Below are 8,238 nucleotides of genomic sequence, written 5' to 3' on the forward strand. Positions count from 1 at the left end.
CACTAGCAGGCAGGAAGGAGTTTTCAGCAATGCAGTTTAAAGGCTTGATACACTAAGTACACTTTCATTTCAGGTTTGTCATTTCAGGACGCTGCGTGTTTTTTTGCTCTGTTTTCTGACTCTGAAATTCTAATTCAGACTGTGGAGAAGAGCTGTTGTTGCTGCTGTTGGTTTTCTTTGTAACTGTTGTCGTTTTTTTGTGGAAAAATATACCTTATCCATAAAATATCTGAAAGAACATTACAAAACATTTCAAAATGGCCATCGCAAAAAGTCAATCATATTCCAGTTTTTCAAATAGATCATGTCGCACCCTGCGACGCTTCAATACGATCAATGAACATTACAGACATTTCAACATGCTCATTACAGGCAGTCAGACAGTGCAATAGTATTCAAGTTATCTACATAGATCATGTTGCACTCTGAGGTGCTTCAATACAATTGTGATAAATGTAATATTCACCGCATACATTCAATGTGAGTCTTTCAGGCCGAGGGGTCCATACCTTTCCCAGTCCCTCGGTGCACTATGGCTGAAAGGTCTTAGACAGCGACCGTTCCCCACTGCGCATTTGTGGCGGCTGCCCCAAGCTTTAGTGCGTCCCTCAGCACGTAGTCCTCGGCCTTGGAATGTGCCAGCCAGTCTGCAACACTCTGCTGGGGACAACTCATTGCACTGGAAGACCAACAAGTTTCGGGCAGACCAAAGAGCGTCTTTCACCGAGTAGATGATCCTCCACCTGCTTGTCTCGATGTGCGTCCCTGTCCCTGGGATCAACACGTAGAGCACAGAGACCTGTGTCACAGAACTGCTTGGGATGAACCGCGACAAAAACCACGGCAACTCTCTGCAGACCTTCTTTGCAAACGCACATTCCACAAAGAGGTGAACAACGGTCTCGTCCCCACGACAGCCACCTCGAGGTCAACATGCAGAGAGGGTGAGACTTCAGGAAGGATCTGACGGGGAGGGCATTTCTCACCACCAGCCAAGCTACGTCTTGGTGCTTGTTGGAAAGTTCTGGAGACGAGGCATTCTGCCAAACGACTTTGACAGTCTGCTCGGGGAAACATCGCACAGGATCCACCATCTCCTTTCCCCGCAGGGCCTATAGGACGTTACGTGCCGACCACTGCCTGATGGACTTGGGGTCAAAGGTGTTTTTCTGCATAAAGTTTTCCACCAGGGACAGGTGGTACGGCACGGTCCAACTACTTGGAGCGTTCCGCGGCAGCGTGGCCACACCCATCCTTCGCTAAACCGGGGACAGGTAGAACCTCAGCACGTAGTGACACCTGGTGTTTGCGTACCGAGGGTCTACGCACAGCTTGATACAGCCGCACACAAAGGTGGCCATCAGTGTGAGGGCGATGTTGGGCACGTTTATTCCCCCTTTATCTAGAGGCTTATACAGCGCGTCCCTGCGGACACGAACAATTTTCGACCTCCAGATAAAGCGGAAGATGGCTCGGGTGATCGCCGTCGCGCAGCAGTCTGGAATGGGCCAGACCTGCGCCATGTACAGCAACAGCGAGAGTGCCTCACACCTGATGACCAGGTTCTTACCCGCAACGGAGAGGAAGCGTCGCTCCCAGATTCCCAGTTTCCTTTTCACCATAGACACTGGATCCTTCCAGTTTCTAACGCATACCCCGGTCCCTCCGAACCATATCCCCAGCACCTTCAGGCCGTCAGCACTGACGGTGAAGGGGACAAAGGATCGGTCAGCCCAGTTCCCAAAGAACACGGCCTCGCTCTTCCCACGATTTACCTTGGCTCCCGAGTCCAGTTCGAACTGGTCGCAGATGTGGATCAGTCTGCACACCGACAGCGGATCAGAACAGAAGACGGCGACATCGTCCATGTACAGGGAGGCTTTGATCTGAGTGCCTCCACTGCCTGGGATCGTAACTCCTCTAATGCCCGGATCCTTCCTGATGGACTCAGCAAAGAACAGGCGAGAGAGGACAGCCCTGCCTGACTCCAGATTTAATTGGAAAGCTATCTGATTCCCACCCATTGATTGAGACTGCGCTACTGATGTTAGTGTAGAGTAGGATCCAACTGGATCCAATTGCGAATTCCCTCCCCAAACCCCATTTTGAGAGCACATCCACCATGTAGGTGTGCGATATTCTGTCAAAGGCTTTCTCCTAATCCAGGCTGATGAGGCAGGTGTCCACACCCCTGTCCTGCACATAGGCAATCGTATCCCTGAGCAGCGCCAGGCTGTCAGAGATCTTCCTGCCCGGCACAGTGCAGGTCTGGTCAGGGTGTATCACCAATTCCAGAGCGGATTTGACCCGATTGGCGATGACCTTGGACAGAATCTTATAGTCCACATTCAACAGTGAAATGGGTCGCCAATTTCTAATTTCCTCCCTTTCTTCCTTGTGCTTGTACATGAGGGTGATGATGCCTTTCCTCATGGATTCTGACATACTGCCGGCCAGGAGCATACTCTCGTACACCCCTAGCAGGTCTGGGCCCATCCAGTCCCACAGAGCCCAATACAACTCCGCCGGCAAGCCGTCGCTTCTGGGGAGATTTACTCTTCTCGAAGGACTCAAGGGCCTAAGTCAGTTCGTCAGGAGTTCGCGGTTTGTCCAGCCTCTCCCGTGTACTGTCGCCTAAGACCTCCGTGATAGAGGACAAGGAGGACTGGGAGGCCGTGCTGTCCGTCGGCTTCACGTCATAAAATCCGGCATAAAAGGATTTGCTGATCCTCAAAATGTCGGACTGCGCTGACTTTACTGATCTGTCTTCTTCATTCAGGCTGCTGAACACAGAGCTCTCTCTCTGTTCCTTTTGGAAGAAGAAACGTGAGCACGTCTCATCCTGCTCCACGGAGCGGACTCTGGAACGGAAGATGTTCTTGGAGGCAAAGTGCGAGGCTTGCTGGCTCTTCACCTCTTGGAGTTCTTCCTTGACATCGACCCCCACCGACTGCAGCCGGAGCAGATTCTGCATCTTTTTCTGGAGTCGGGACATTTCCCTCTCTTCCTTTCTAGCTTTCTGGATGCTTTTGAGGATGAAAAACCTCTTGGTGTTTCCCTTGATCGCTTCCCACCAGTGTGTCAGGGACTCAAAGAGGGGTTTCATGGTTCTCCAACCTTCATAAGCCCTCTTGAGCTCCTCAATGTTCTCTGGGGTCAGCAGTTGCACGAATAGCTTCCATGCCCCCCTGCCCACCCTCAGGTCCTTCTCCAAGTGGCAGTCCGCCAGTAGGATGCAGTGGTCAGAGAAGAACACCGGCTTGACCTCGGTGGATCTGACTGTGAATGCACGGGACACAAACAGGAAGTCTATCCTGGAACGAATGGACCCGTCTGGCCGCGACCAGGTGTATCTACGCTGCGCTCCGTCTGCAGGGTTGCTGAAGACGTCGTGCAGCTTGGCATCCTTAACTGTTTCCATCAGGGATCTGGACGTAGCGTCCAATCTGCTTCCGGCCCTGCCGGATCGTCCAGCCGCATCGATGATGCAGTTGAAGTCCCCGCCCAGAATGACCGGCCTGGAGGTCGCCAGCAGCAGTGGGAGCTGCTGAAAAACCTCCAGCCGCTCAGCCCCTTGTGCCGGGCCATACACGTTAATTAACCGGAGTGGAGCGTTCTTGTACATTACGTCTGCTACCAGGAGTCGCCCGCCCACCACCTCCTTGACCTCGGAGACGGTGAAGTTGCCTCCCCGCAGCAGAATACCCAGGCCGGAGGAACGAGAGTCGTTTCCGCCCGACCAGATCGATGGCCCGTGGGACCACCATCGTGACCATTGCCTGTAGGAGCTGAGGTGCGGTATCGCACACTCCTGCAGAAACAACAGGTCAGCTTTGACCTTGGCTAGGTAGTCCAAGGTCGCAACACATCGCGTAGTAGATTTAATGCTACGCACATTTATGGATACAATCTTTAAACCCATTTTAAAGCATTTATTCTCCTACCAAACCCACTGTCTCTGAGAGTCCCAGACCTTTAGTCTGCTCCTTCATACCCGTAGTGAGCTCAAATTCCTTCACTTTGGATGGGCTGAGGTAGATCTCCTTGGCCGTGTTCTGCTCCAGTGGCATCTGGAGGTTCACGTAGAGAGCGGGTTTTGAGATGACCTTTGCTGGAGAAGCTTCTCCAAAACTCACCCCCTCTGGGGGGTTGCTGTTCCCGGCTTCCTGGAGCCGGGGTGCGATGATTGCCTCACTGCTCCCAGATTCCAGGGGCTGTGGTGCACTGGCCTCCTCAGGTTGCAGGCAAAGTTGGGGTGCGCTGGTCTCCTTGTTGTCTCCAATTTTCTGGAGCTCGGGTGTCTCGTCCTCCAACGCCCTGGAGCTTTGCCGCCTCTTCTGTCGGTGCCGCTCTGGCACTTCATCATCCGAAGAGCTGCTGCCCTTGTCATCCGTGTCGGATGGGAGACGCCTCTTGCCGCTTCTCTGGGAAACGCCTTTGCTTCTTCTTCGCTCCCTCTTACTTTTCTTGTTCTTCACCGTCCGCCACTCCCCCTGCTGCTTTTCCACTGCTGCCTCCTCCTCCATTGATTCGCTGTCCTGAGGACTGGGAGGTTCAGGGGGTAGTGCTGTTGGTTGGCTCTCTGTTGCCTCAATCTCTTTCTCCACCTTGTCTCTCTCTGTGTCCTCCTTTGTCCCGTTGAGCTCCCTGGGGGCCTTGGTGGTTGGAGTGACACGGAACGTTTCTTCTGCTTCCCCCTGGTCGGCTTTGGCTGCCTGTGCGTAAGTACGGCAGCGTTTGGGGCATTTCCTGTAGAGGTGACTTGCCTCGCCACACAGGTTGCAGCACTTGGCCTGTTTGCAGTCTTTTGTCTGGTGCCCTTCCTGTTTGCAGATCTTGCAGAGGGAGGCGCTGCAGTTGGCCGCCACATGACCAGCCTTGCCGCATGAGCGACAATGCTTGGGTTGCCCAGCGTAGACCAGGTAGCCCCGGTTTCCCCCGATAGCGAAACTGGAGGGAGGGTGGAAAATGGCTCCCTTACCATCGGTCTTTAGCGTGACCTTAAACAGGCGTTTGCCTGTCCAGATCCCCAAGTCGTCTCGAATCTCGGTGCCGCTCCCCACCTTATCGAAGTACCTGGTGAGGAAGGTGACCACGTCGGCGACAGGGACGAAGGGGTTGTACACATGCACCATCACCTCACGTTCCCGTTGCAACGGCAGAGAAAAGTGCGGCTCCGCCGTCAGGATCTTCATCTCCGGCAGGTCTCTCTTCTCCTCGAACACCCTCAGGAGCCGGACGCAGTCTGCCACCCGCTTGAACGTCACGTCAAAATAACCGCCTTTGCGGGAGTCGTGCAGGGTGAAGATCTCCGTAGCTTGGAAGTCGCACGCCTTCAACAGGATCCTCCTGGTGAAGAAGCCCCGATCCATAGGTGATCCTCCTTCGCTGTGGTTCACCGTGACTCGGACGGTGATAGGTAGCCCACGGTATGGATTTGGATTGCGATTGGTTATCGCCCTTCCATCCCGACCTTGCCTTGGCAGGACCATGGTGTCGCCCCTGCAACACTTGATGTTAGCCAAAAGGCCGAGAAGCGATGAGAAAGAAAGAAAGTTGTGTTTTGAAAGATGTGCATGTTGAAAAGTAAAGAAAGCAGATGTTTGTAAGAAAACTATTTTTAGCATTGAAAATCCCCTGGAAAGGGGTGGTGCACCATTCCCAGAGATACTGCAATACCGGGTCGATGCGTGGAGTGGACGGAGCAAGCCCCTATTCCATCTCCCTGCTCCAAAAATCAATTTAATATATGGTCCCCAGATAAGGGACGTATCAGATATTAAACTGATTTTTTTTTTTTTTTTTGTAAAAATATACTTTATTCATAAAATATCTTCAATCACATTCCAAACCATTTCAAAAACAACATTACAAGGGTACAATCCAGGTTAAACTTTTACAAAATGTATCACCAGGTGCATCAGTACAAACAATATTACAATCATTTACAGCCTTTCATTTTGATCTGTACAGCCCGAGGGGCTCTAAACAGTTCCCAGTCTCTCGGTGCGCTGTGGCAGAAAGGTCTTAGACAGCGACCCTTCCCCATTGCGCCTTTGCGGCAGCTGCCCCAAGCTTTAGTGCGTCCCTCAGCACGTAGTCCTGGACTTTGGATTGTGCCAGTCCGCAACAATCGGTCGGGGACAACTCTTTGTGCTGGAAGACCAACAAGTTTCGGACAGACCAAAGCGCCTCTTTCACCGAGTTGATGATCCTCCAGCTGCAGTTGATGTTTGTCTCGGTGTGTGTCCCTGGGAACAGCCCGTAGAGCACAGAGTCCTGTGTCACAGAACTGCTCGGGATGAACCTCGACAGCAACCACTGCATCTCTCTCCAGACTTTCTTTGCAAAGGCACAATCCATAAGGAGGTGGACAACGGTCTCTTCCCCACCACAGCCACCTCGAAGGCAACGTGCAGAGGGGGTGAGCTTCCTGGCGTGTAGGAAGGATCTGACGGGGAGGGCCTTTCTCACCACCAGCCAAGCTACGTCTTGGTGCTTGTTGGAAAGTTCTGGCGATGAGGCATTCTGCCAAATGACTTTGACAGTCTGCTCGGGGAACCATCCCACAGGGTCCACCCTCTCCTTATCCCTCAGGGCCTCTAGGACGTTACGTGCTGACCACTGCCTGATGGACTTGTGGTCAAAGGTGTTTTTCTGCATAGATTTTTCCACCAGGGACAGGTGGTACGGCACGGTCCAACTACTTGGAGCGTTCCGCGGCAGCGTGGCCAGACCCATCCTTCGCAACACCGGGGACAGGTAGAACCTCAGCACGTAGTGACACTTGGTGTTTGCGTACTGAGGGTCTACGCACCGCTTGATGCAGCCGCACACAAAGGTGGCCATCAGTATGAGGGCGATGTTGGGCACGTTTTTTCCCCCTTTATCTAGAGGCTTGTACATCGCGTCCCTGCGGACACGATCCATTTTCGACCTCCAGATAAAGCGGAAGATGGCTCGAGTGATCGCCGTCGCGCAGGAGTCTGGAATGGGCCAGACCTGCGCCACGTACAGCAACAGCGAGAGTACCTCACACCTGATGACCAGGTTCTTACCCGCAATGGAGAGGGAGCGTCGCTCCCACATGCCCAGTTTCCTCTTCACCATAGCCACTCGCTCCTTCCAGTTTCTAACGCATGCCCCGGTCCCTCCGAACCATATCCCCAGCACCTTCAGGCCGTCAGCCCTGACAGTGAAGGGGACAAAGGATCGGTCAGCCCAGTTCCCAAAGAACATGGCCTCGCTCTTCCCACGATTTACCTTGGCTCCCGAGGCCAGTTCGAACTGGTCGCAGATGTGCATCAGTCTGCGCACCGACAGCGGATCCGAGCAGAAGACGGCGACGTCGTCCATGTACAGGGAGGCTTTTACCTGAGTGCCTCCACTGCCTGGGATCGTCACTCCTCTTATGCCCGGATCCTTCCTGATGGACTCGGCAAAGGGTTCTATGCAACACACGAAAAGGACAGGCGAGAGAGGACAGCCCTGCCTGACTCCAGATTTGATCGGAAAGCTATCTGTTTCCCACCCATTGATTGATACTGCGCTACTGATGTTAGTGTAGAGCAGTTGGATCCAATTTCGAATTCCCTCCCCAAAGCCCATTTTGGAGAGCACATCCCCCATGTAGGTGTGCGATATTCTGTCAAAGGCCTTCTCCTGATCCAAGCTGATGAGGCAGGTGTCCACACCCGTCATGCACATGATGGGGAGGGCCTTTGTCACTATCAGCCAAGCTACATCCTAATGCTAATTTGAAAGTTTTGGTGATGAGGCATTCTTCCAAATTACTTTGACAGTCAGCTCAGGAAACCACCCGACAGCATTCACTATCTCCTTTTCCCGCAGGACCACATTACAATATGTGCAGCCCACTGCCTGATGGACTTGTGGTCAACAGGTTTTTCTGCATAAACTGTTCCACAAGGGATAGGTGATACAGCAGGTTCCAACTGAATGGAGCGTTCTCTGGTAACATAGCCATATCCATTCTTCCCAACACCGGGAAGAGGTAGAATCTCAGCACGGAGTGACACTTGGGCCTGGATTCTTGGGCCTGAGCATTGGGGCGTCTTAGGTCACTGTGCTAATGACATCATTGCTGCATCACTACCCAGCAGCCAAACTCAATGTACATTGCTCAACATGGGCTGCTGTGTTTAACCGACTTCAGTTTCAGGAAAATGTAACAGGAGCACATTTCACTCTGTGCTATTGGACAGTGGTTTAATAGTT

At 52.8% G+C, this 8,238-nt stretch overlaps 1 pseudogene; it reads right to left on the reverse strand.

Annotated features, from left to right (window-relative positions):
* Positions 1-5,645: 5,645 nt before the first annotated feature.
* On the reverse strand, positions 5,646-5,815 carry LOC144674217 (U2 spliceosomal RNA; annotated as a pseudogene).
* Positions 5,816-8,238: the final 2,423 nt, after the last annotated feature.

The sequence above is a fragment of the Cetorhinus maximus genome, unplaced genomic scaffold (assembly GCF_964194155.1).
Source record: "Cetorhinus maximus unplaced genomic scaffold, sCetMax3.hap1.1 HAP1_SCAFFOLD_591, whole genome shotgun sequence".
NCBI classification, from domain to species: Eukaryota; Metazoa; Chordata; class Chondrichthyes; order Lamniformes; family Cetorhinidae; genus Cetorhinus; species Cetorhinus maximus.